Below are 11724 nucleotides of genomic sequence, written 5' to 3' on the forward strand. Positions count from 1 at the left end.
GCCCTCTAATCACTTTCGACTATTAAAAAGGCATCAGTCCTTTCTATTTTCAATCGAATGAGCCCTTTTCGAAGTTCCCACGACCACTCCTTCGATACGAAGTGCACTGGTCTAAACCACAACAACAAAAAATCACTAATCACTTTCGACTATTAAAAAGGGTACTAGCCTTTTGAATTTCAAATCGAATGAGCCCTTTTTCAAGTTTCTGAGACAAAGATTAAAAAAAAACCTATATGCCCCCAGGGCACAACTTATAATCCTTGCCTTGAGGGTTGTGGGGGAGTGTTCTCCTCAAAAACATATTTTCTATCTGAAAATGAACTAAGCTGAACTAAATGGCTAGCTCAAAATTTTTATTGGATGTGTTTGGGGGAATGATGGGCGTGGGAGGGGGAGATAGTTGCCCTCCAATCACTTTCGACTATTAAAAAGGGCACTAGCCCTTTGAATTTCCAATCGAATGAGCTTTTCTTGAAGTTTCTATGACAACACCTTCTATAAAAACCTTATATGCCCCCAGGGCATAACTTAAAACCCTTGCCCTGAGGGCTGTGGGGGAGTATCCTCCTCAAAAACATATTTCTATCTGGAAATCTACTACGCTGAACAAAAATGGCTATCTCAAAATTTTGATTGGATGTTTTTTGGGGAATGATGGGGTGGGAGGGGGGCTAGTTGCCCTTCAATCGCTTTCGACTATTAAAAAGGGCACTAGCCCTTTGAATTTCCAATCGAATGAGCTTTTTTTTAATTTTCTACGACAACGCCTTCTTTAAAAGCCTTATATGTCCCCAGGGAATAACTCAAAACCCTTGCCCTGAGGGTTGTGGGGGAGTGTCCTCCTCAAAAACAATTTTTCTATCTTGAAATCAACTACGTTGAACAATATGGCTATCTCAAAATTTTGATTGCATGTGTTTGGTGGAACGATGGGCGTGGGGGAGGGCTAGTTGCCCTCCAATCTCTTTAGACTATTAAAAAGGGCACTAGCCCTTTGAATTTCCAATCGAATGAGCCTTTTTGAAGTTTCTATGACAACGTCTTCTATATAAACCGTATATGCCCCTAGGGCATAGCTTGTAATCCTTGCCCTGAGGGTTGTGGGGGAGTTTCTTCCTCAAAAATATATTTCTATCTGGAAATCTACTACGCTGAACAAAATGGCTATCTCAAAATTTTGATTGGATGTTTTTGGGGGAATGATGGGCGTGGGAGGGGGACTAGTTGCCCTTCAATCACTTTTGACTATTAAAAAGGGCACTAGCCCTTTGAATTACCAATCGAATGAGCCTTTTTTGAAGTTTCTACGACAACGCCTTCTATAAAAACCTGATATGCCCCCAGGGCATAACTTAAAACCCTTGCCCCGAGTGTTATGAGGGAGTGCCCTCCTCAAAAAAATATTTTCCATCTGAAAATCAACTACGCTGAACAAAATGGCTATCTCAAAATTTTGATTGGATGTGTTTGGGGGAATGATAGGCGTGGGGGAGGGGCTAGTTGCCCTCCAATCACTTTTGACTATTAAAAATGGTAGTAGCCCTTCGAATTTCCAATCGAATAAGCCTGTTTTGAAGTTTCGACGACAACGCCTTCTATAAAAACCTTATATAACCTCAGGGCATAACTTAAAACCCTTTCCCCGAGGGTTGCGGGGGAGTGTCCTCCTCAAAAATATATTTTCTATCTGGAAATCAACTACGCTGAACAAAATAGCTATCTCAAAATTTTCATTGGATGTGTTTTGGGGAATGATGGGCTAGGAGGGGGGGCTGGTTGCCCTCCAATTACTTTCGACTATTAAAAAGAGCACTAGCCAATCCAATTTCCAATCGAATGAGCCTTTTCGAAGGTTCTACGACAACTGCTTCGATACGAAGCGCCTGTCGGAGAAAAAAGAAACACATTGTGGCCACATCGTTCTTTACTTAGGCAGCGTGCAATCTCTTTACTTTACTTAGGATCCATTAAATTTGCCTGCATGTTTGACATAGATTCGTTTCTTTTATGTCCTTTTATGTCCAATTAATTTATCAACCTTTTAATTAGTTTGTATCCGTTATAGATTAATGCCCTTTAATAAAGATCCTTTTAGCTAATATTCTTTAATAGATTTGTATATCCTTTTTATGTTAGATTGTCCAGTCCTTATAAATTTTCTTTCAGCGTTAGGAATGGAAGTGTTTAAAATTGGAAGGACGATTCAGTAGCACACCCTGTCTCTCAGTATTTCAAGCAAAATGCGCATGTAAACACAATAAATTTATTACCAAGGTTCGAATGACACTTCAGAAAAGATTTCAAGTTCAGAGTTACTTTTCAAGAATAACATCGTCGCAGCATGTTCCGTGTGTTGCTATTGGGCAGAGAGGTATGAAGTGTAGGCGGTTTGACCTCTATAATTAAAGGGGCTGATTTACCTTAAGGGACATCTTTTTTCAAAGATTCGGGTAGCTTCTTTACCGAAAAAGTTCCTAAGATACGTTCAGTGACTATCCGGAGAAGTTAGAGTGTGTTACTGCAAGTTCCCAGCTCCAGGAGAGGGACTGCACGGATATACTTGCAGCTTCTAAGGTAGGAGCCTCTGCCAATAATACGTTTGGGTCTTTGGTTTAGTTTAAATAAACCCGAGTGTCCCAATGCCGTAATTCTGAGGATCTTAAGGATTTAAGATCCCTGCTCTGTATTTATAGTTTAATATGTGCTCCATGTAGAATGGGAAAATTATGCAATCCTCGAAGATTAGAGCTACCCCGAAGAAAATAATTTTTACTAAACTTGCAAAGCAACTCTACCAAAGAGGATAAGTCAGCCCTATCTTTATATAAGGTATATTATTAGAATCCCACAGAGTCTAAGGGTCTGATACATGGAATTCTCTAGGCCTTTCCTTGATTCTAGAAAGGTGGAAACTGTTGTAGAAAGGTCAAAATGTTCTCTATTCTATCCCTTTATTTTTACTAGCACCACGATTGACCAAAGCTAAGAAAATCATTATTTGAAATTTCTATTTTAGCTCTAAGCTTTCTATATCACAGCTTATTTCGCCAAAAATAAGTCGCTGGTAACATGGAGAATTACCGACCAGGATAGCCAGAGAGGCAAACATTTTTTTTAATCTATATAATCTTTGTTTACGGAAGAAAAGTTTTGTCCAATATTAACACTTTCCTTTAAATACATTCTAAGCTTCACGGGTCATCGTTTATAAGTTGTTAACGAAGTTTTGTTCCTTAGTATAATTATATTAACTGGTATATTGAAAACGTGCTTCTATACATTAGATAGAACTATATTAACGGATACTATGTTGCAAAGGAAAATTTTAACAAAAGTCCATGTCTTTTTACTGGGCAGCATACAATACAGGAATTTGGAACTGCTTTTTTTTAAAGTTTAAACTACTATAGGATGGGTTGCTCTTTACTTACTATTCATTTGGAGAGTTTGTAAGCAATTATTATGCATAAGATATAAATTCACTTCAAAACTTTTTTTTACGAAAGTCAGTGAATTTTAATGAAATGTTGAACCCCCCTCCCTCCCTCAAGAGACTGAAGGACAGTCTAGTTTCTCGTCTATTTTTTTTTTCGTTGAAAAGCTTGCCATATTTTTTGTTTAGTACATCCATTAGATCGTTCGAATTTTATTCTTTCTTGTGCTCATCTTTGTGAGCCTTCTTGTGATGATCTCTGTCAGGGCCATATTTTAACATTTATACTTGAATGAAAACCCATTGTTTTAACGACGAGAAAAGATTTTAAGGATATAACAATAAAATGATTCTATTTTTTTCTCTCTATTTTTCAGAGCACGCACTTAAAAAGTGTGCGCTCCTTCTCCGAAGTTTACATTGATCAATTCTCACAGATATGTCACACAGGCTGTATTCTACATTTTTCACAGTAGACCCGTCGTGTCTGCAACTAGTTATCACAGTATATAAATTATAGGCAGTATGATAGTTCCCTATCTCACCCTTTATAAAAACCCGGACAGAGGTGCGAGTGCTCCAGAGAACATAGAAACGTAAGTGACATTAGATCTTTTCACGGGTAGACAAGTCAGATTTCTCTTGAGCGCGAAACTTGGCTTCAACGTTGGAACACTAAATTTTAAAGAAACCAATTTTAAATTAATTTATTCCAATACATATATGAAAACCGGTAATTATTGTGCAATATTATTATTAGATGTTTTTAGGAATTAGAAGTAGGTTTCGAAGTCTCGAGTTGGTCTTAAAGGCATTTTGAGAAAGTTTCTGCCAAAATACATCTTCCAGGGTAATTGGACCGCTAATGGCGGATCAAATGAGAGGAGCTGTTTGTACGCACCAATATAAATATATATATATATATATATATATATATATATATATATATATATATATATATATATATATATATATATATATATATATATATATATATATATATATATATATATATATATATATATATATATTTACATATATACATATACATATATATATAGCTGTTTGTACGCGCCAATATAAATATATATATATATATATATATATATATATATATATATATATATATATATATATATTTACAGGAACCCTTATCGCTATCTAAATTCACAAAGTGCAAAGATTTTCAAACAGAAGTGCTTATTCTTTAAAGTTCAGGAAAGGTAGGTCTGCCCATGTCATACAAAAACATTCATTCAAAACCAAACTAGCTCTTATATCCGCTTTCCGCCAAAACAGGTAATTAGCCTTTTTCGAGTCACTCACGAACTACAATGTGAGAAAATAAATATCACGCCGTGAAAAAAAAAACAAATGATAAACCATCACATCTATTCCACCTGTTATTAGAAGAAAAATAAAGATCCTCTACCAAATATCAAATGACATTTCTATGGCCCAAAAAAAGAGCATAAATGAGGAAAAATTAAATGAAAATCAAAGGAAATTAAAAGGAAAATAAAATAAATGGAAATTATAGGGAACATTTGTCCTTACCAATAAAAAAAAATAATAAGAAAAAGTTTTGATGCTCCATGGGACAATATTACTATTTAAAACCACAGACTATTGTGAAACCTAATAGATAATCTGTGCTAAAACTGTTAGGTTGCCCCTTTGTGGTAAACAATTTTGTGGCAAATTTCAAATACTCCCGTCACTTCGTGGATTCCTCTCCGCTATGAAATTTCGGCTATTTCCCTGTTGCAGTATTGATTATAAGTTAAAACTAGAAATTTCTTTATTTTCACAAATTTCATCAATCCCCGCCCCCATTTTTAGAAATCCTACATTGGCCAATCAGTTAAGTCCACTAAATGTAAATAATAGATTAAGTCATAATGTGTATATAAATTAAGTCATACCTGTGAGATGGGACAGTTGCAAACCACTTGGCCGGCTCACCAAGTTTTTTCTGCTTTCGCAATTACGAATAATAAAATTTCGAACCATTTCTCATTGATGAGAGGGTTAGAGGGTTCTCCTGGGGAGAGAGTTAAACCTCCCTAGCCCTTCCCCTGAATACAGCCTTGTCAATAACTAAGACGGAAGAACATTGTTTTAAGATCAAATTAGACTAGCTCGATACTACCATGTGCTTGGCAATATTCTTACCACTGGGTCTCATAAAAAGACAGGAATTGGAGGGATTTGCGTGTGTTTTTTTCTCCAAAACCTAAATACCATTGTAGTTTCCCTGTTCGTTTTATGGGTTTGGTCAAATTGGCATCTCAGCGGACACAAAGCAACGTAGCATGTAGCTACGCAATTTAAGAAAGGAGCATCAAGATTTAAGGACATTAAACTGCAATCAAGATAATTTACAAGTGACGTTTTCTTAAGCACTAAGAAAACAGTAAAACTTATATCTTCTTTTGTATTGCCCAGTCCACTACCTGACTTCGGGATTAATTCTAAAAATAAGTATCATTAAAGGCTCTAACCCGGTGGGTGACACAAAAAACCGCTTTGTATTCCGTCAGAATGACATAGGCTGGACCAAAGATACAGCTGCAAATTCAGAAGCAGTCTTTGAGTTTTGAGTCACTCCAGCACAGTGTGGCCAGATTGGCTTATTTTACGCCAAACTGGCTTATTTTGTTGGCGACTGGCGTGAAAATTTTTGGAACTGGCTTGTGGCTTAAAACTTGGCTATTTTTATTTTGAGCCGGCTTATTTCTTGGCGTGATTTACTTTTTCGGGAAGAATTTTCATTTTATGGCAATTCATCCGATTTTCGAACGAACGAATGCTCACGAAAGGTCAAAATCACGTTTTAACTCTATTGTCAAAATACGAATCTAACCGCGGCAATGCAGTGAAGTTTTCAAATCCTAAGAAACACGTGGCTTCGTAACAACAGCATAAAAAGCATTAGCCATTAATTCATGGGGTTGAACTACAGCTGAAGGTACAGTATATTAGTTGTTACTTATTAATATAGAATAGCGCCGGGAATCAAACTCATAACAGACATGTCTGTAACATCTACAGATCTTGTTTAACTGTTTAGTTCATGTGAGTCGTCATATACACTCTAGCTATTTTCTGTGGATTGTATCTCTGTCCAAACAGATTGGGTTCACAGCCTAGCCGACTGGGTACACAGCCCAATGCATTGGGTACATCCCCCGATATATTGGGTACCTCCATACCCGTTTTCACTTTTTGTCTAGGCCTAGTCTGAGAAAATACATTTATTTATATTTGAGGTTTTCTTTGCATCACTTCAGTTTAAATATGCTCAAAGGAAGAAGCACATTGGTCATTGGTTGTCTCAGAATACATGCAAAAGTGAAAATCGTTCTGGGGCCGTTGGGGATATTAATTGTTTTATGTACTACCATCAACATAATGTTGTACTTCACCCCTGCAGTAGTACACCACAGGATCTGTTACACCTAACAATTTGAGTGCTACTCCCCACAACCATTACTACATAAAACATTGCATAGGTCCTACTACGCTATATATGGATTAAGTCCTGCTATGCTCTATATGGAGTAGTACATTTGGTTAGATGTAGGTATCAAACCATGAGGTACAGATCCTGTGGTATACTACAACAGTGGTGAAGGAGTACATTATATGTTGATGGTTGTACATAAAACAATTAATCCCTAACTGGTATGGGTGGGATACCCAATGCATTGAGGTGTGTAGTTCAGTGCATGGGCTACCAGCAAATTGGGTACATGCCACAGAAAAATAGCTGGTGTATATGACTGGTTTGCACCACCATTTTTAGCAGTGATAAGCATCAGCTTGTGACAGGAGCAGGATAAGTAGATGAGTTACCCTTGCTTTGATGTCTGATTTCTTTGTTACTGTTGGTTTAGCCTAGGCCTATAGGGTAGCCTAGGGAAAATGCAATTTAAGGTAATAATAATTTACTGGCCAGCTTTTATTTCATTAAGACAATACATTTATTTATATTTGAGGCTTTCTTTGCATCACTTCAGTTTAATTATGCTCAAAGGAAGAAGCAAACTGGTCATGGGTTTTCTCAGAATGCATGCAAACGTGAAAATCGGTATGGGGCAGTTAGGGATATTAATAGTTAGGGATATTACGTCGACGAACTTGGCTTCGCGGAAAGCGGAGCTGGTCTTGGCTACTCATGTAGCCTGTCATTCGTCGGTGAGAAAAATCGACCATCTTTATACGATCATAAAAAAATTAGGTTCGTGGCTTATTTGTGAATTGGTGAGGCTAAAAAAACTAAATGTTTCGCTCTCATTTAGAATGTTTTTAAATGTGACACCCGGAAGGAAAGAGTTTTTGTCATTGAAGATAGTGAGGACTCTCTAATGATGGTTGAGTCCACTGATATCTCTGCACAGAGGTTTTTATTTCTTCTAAGTCAATATTACATACCGAAGTTGACCATGATATTTTACTATGCTTTAGGACGAGTTGAAGTGCCATTTACTCAAGCTCCTATACTCCAAACAGAACTCAAAAAAGTTTTTGCAGAGTGTAAATTACCTCTCAAGAACCGGATTGGTAGTGGTACTGATGGGGCAAATAACAAGTCTGGCGCAAATCACTCTCTATTTACATTGCTGAAAGCAGATGGGTTACCCCACCTTCAGCTTTTCAAATGTGTTTGCCACTCTCTGCACTTGTGCGTTTCCGAGGCGGTGGAAGAGTTGCCGAGAAACCTAGAATGTATGCTCTCGGAAACGTACAAGTGGTTTAGCGTAAGCCCGTTGCGAAGGGAAGCGTACGGCCAGATATATAGGCTGATAAATCATGAAAATTCGCCCTTTAAAATTGTGGCCCCTTCAAGTACACGCTGGTTGTCGTGATACACCGCAGTGTGTAGAGTTGATGAGCAATACCTCAAACTGACAACACATTTCCGCATTGCCAAGGAAAAAGAGCGGTGCTAGACTGCAAGAACTTTACACGAAATGTACAGTGATAAGTGCAACCATCTATACATTGTCTTTCTGAAACCGCTATTGGCCGACTTTCAGAGGGTGAACATACTATTTCAACATTTGAATGGAGACCAATTTCGTCTGTTTCAAGAGCTGAAAGATTTGGTCATGTGCATCCTGCGCAGGATCCTTCGACCGTCTGGAGCGTCCCTTAACGTCAACCTTGAGTTTCTAATTTACTACCTTCCTGTCGACCGGGTAGACTTTGGGCATTTGTTTCTTTCTGAACTCAGCAAAGCTGATCTTCCAAGCGAGATGAAAGAAGAAATAAAGCTTCGCTGTCATGGCTTTCTCAAGAAGGCTGCGAGGTCAGTTCTGAAACATTTACCTCTTGCCATTGATTCCCTTCTGAAATTGAGAATCTTCTCTCCGACACTATATTTATCTCAGACTAGACCCAGATTCACCGACCTACCTCTGAGTGTGATTCCAGTGACAGAATTTGGAGACATGGAAAACCAGTGGAGACGCCTGCTCGAGGTTGACTGGAATGAACATTGTGGCGAAGAACTTTCAAAAGACTCCTTTGAGTTCTGGATCCACGTGCTTCAGTTTCGCGACCCTATTGGAGAGCCAGTCTTTCAGGATTTGGCAAAGTGGACATTGTCGTTGCTGAGTTTGCCTATCAGCAACGCAGTCGTTGAGAGAGCGTTTTCTATGATGAACTGTGTAAAGTCAAAGCTTCGGAATAGAATGCTTTTACCAATCCTAAACACAATTTTGATTTTTCGACTGTGGATGTCTGTCAGTGGCCACTGCTGTTCGTCATTCGTACCATCGGCCAAAATGACTCCGTTCAACAGTTCCATATTTTCGAAAAATGGAGCTGAAAATGCGTCTGACAGTGGACGATGTGGCAGAGCTGATGCGCCTGACGCTGACAGGGAAGAAGATGAACTCAGTGACATCTTAGAGGCATTTGGTCAATCTTAAAGGGCTATGAAAGACGGATATTCTTAATCACAGAAAATTCCACCCTGGAGCATTTTTTTTTCCAACCTGCCACTTTTTTTTAGTTTTCCCGCCATAAAGCGCCTTAAAAGGTACGCACACACTCAGCGACTGGCAGCGAAAGTTCGTACAGCTATCTTGTGCTAAGGGCGAATATAATTATGATAGGTTGTAAACTTCTGAAATCGATGAGTGAGTTGGCTCTCGCAGCACAGCAACAAAATTCAATTCTTAGCTTGTCTTACTTAAAAGTATCTAAATTTATAACGCGTGTCATTCCCAATCTGGCCCACGATACTTCCCATCCATGTTTAAAGTGGTGGAATGTTCGGACTTCGTTAAAATGTGGCTCATCAAACAGGAAACTGGAGATCCGTCCCAGCAAGAACAAATAAAGACTAAGAACCTTCGTCTCCCTATCTCGATACTACAACCATGCGGAGTCGAATAAAATACGGCTGATATCTGGCGAATTTAAGCGGAGGTGGAGCTGGCGCGGAACATTACAATTTGTTACCTCAACAACTAGCTCTTTGCAGTGCAGCCCCGGAGAAGAAAAATTGAGTGAGAACAAGTGAAAGTGTTTGATTACACTTATCATACACGCCGGGAGTCCTGCTACGGTCCTATCTTCGCAAATGTGAGGCGGCGATGAGGGAAAGTAGACGGTCGTCAACTCATATCTCAGCCAGTTCTCAAATCGGCTCCACCTTCACTCAGATTTTATGTGTTATCCAATAGTCAGTTATTGGACCAAAGACAGAGATTCTACTCATTCTTATTTGTTCTTGGTCCCAGGGACGTATTGTGGTTCGTGATAGCCAATTATGACCCTGGAATGGACTTCTGATAAAGACAAAAGTACGATTGTGTTCCTTGTGTACCTTTCGTAGCCCTTTAAGGGCGTTTTAGCATAGCATTTAGCATTGGGAAAAGGATTTTATTCCAAAGCTTTGACTTTACACAAAGTGATTTCCATAATTTTATGAATCTATATGTGATAATATCCAATGATCTGATTTTTGTTTGTGTATCTATGTGATAATAAACCAATGAAATAATGATCTTTTTTTTTTTTGTCTGCGGGCTACGGTCGTTATTAATGAATGCAACAATATTTACAAACCAAACATAAGGGCTGGGAAACAAATTTAATAAATTTTTATGGTAAAAACTCTATTGCGCCAAAAAGAACCACAGACTGAATCGAAATGTTGAAATTAAAACGCATTGGGTCATAGAGTATCATTATAGTAATCGGAGGTCCGACTCAGTGAAATTATGGGATACAGAAATTGCGGCGCACACACGGACAGTGCTCGAACTAACACAGGAGAAATCGAGCCGGTGGGTGTCCTCGTCAAGAATTTTCCCTGAACTGTTGGACAGGAAAGTAAGCACGGTCGAGCATTTTCTGAGCATCGCGCGCGGGAATTTCTGTAAAGTCTCTAGAGTTCCACATGGGGTAGCGGTTTATCGCAATTCTACTAAATGCTGCCTCAAAATAATCTCTACACTGTAACTGAACTTCCGCAAACCAGGGAACGAATTGAAAGGTGGATAATGCCAGCAGGATCAAAGGACCTGAATAGTGGTGAGTCAAAGAGGCCCACTTGTGCCTCTATATAGAGGCGACCCACCACAATGTTAAGCGATTTCAGGTCCTAGAGGTCGCAGAGAGACGGCGGTAATTGCATTCTGTAGCCCAAGCTCAAACTAAGAAACTTGCAAAATTTCATCCTCTTCCGACTTTATCTTGATAAGTAATAAACTGTACAAAAACGGGCAGAAATTATTTGAAAAAACTACGTTTTCTAAAGAGTTAATCGAACTTAAAACGAACAGAAATTATTCAGTATATGAAAGGGGCTGTGCCCTCCTCAACGCCTCGCTCTTTACGCTAAAGTTTGACTTTCTCACAACTCTTTTTTTTAAACAATAAAAACTTTAGCGTAAAGAGCGAGGCGTTGAGGAGGGCACAGCCCCTTTCATATACGGAATAATTTCTGTTCGTTTTAAGTTTTAATGTCGCTCCTTACTTTCAGTTTAAAGAAATTTTTTTTATATTTAAAGGCTGCGAAAGCGGGGGTTTGGGGGCGGCAGCCCCCCAACTGTGCCTCCTAATCCCTGTACGTTTTAATGTTCGACCTTGTAACTCAGCCTCTTTAACTCTTTAGAAAACGTAGTTTTTTTCAATATTTCTATAAAACGGCCGTCAAAACTTGGACACCATTAAAAGTAAAGTTAAATTTTGGGCAAAAAATTGTCTGGCTTATTTTTGGCTTGTTTTTCAAAGGCTGCGGCTTACTTTTTTGTTCACGATCTGGCCAC

General features: G+C 38.6%; 1 protein-coding gene across 2 annotated transcripts in view; it reads left to right on the forward strand.

The window, feature by feature from the left end:
* Positions 1 to 2460: 2460 nt before the first annotated feature.
* Positions 2461 to 11724, forward strand: part of LOC148955028 (uncharacterized) — a 76427-nt gene continuing 67163 nt past the window's right edge. The window contains exon 1 of one of the 2 annotated variants that reach the window (XM_089099802.1): positions 2461 to 2577. The gene's annotated coding sequence lies outside the window, so the exon portion shown is untranslated. The remainder of the gene's footprint in view (positions 2578 to 11724) is intronic. The other variant, XM_089099810.1, reaches the window with a different exon arrangement.

Source organism: Artemia sp. Qi Xiang Cuo, chromosome 2 (genome assembly GCF_049724085.1).
Source record: "Artemia sp. Qi Xiang Cuo chromosome 2, ASM4972408v1, whole genome shotgun sequence".
In the NCBI taxonomy this organism is placed as follows: Eukaryota; Metazoa; Arthropoda; class Branchiopoda; order Anostraca; family Artemiidae; genus Artemia; species Artemia sp. Qi Xiang Cuo.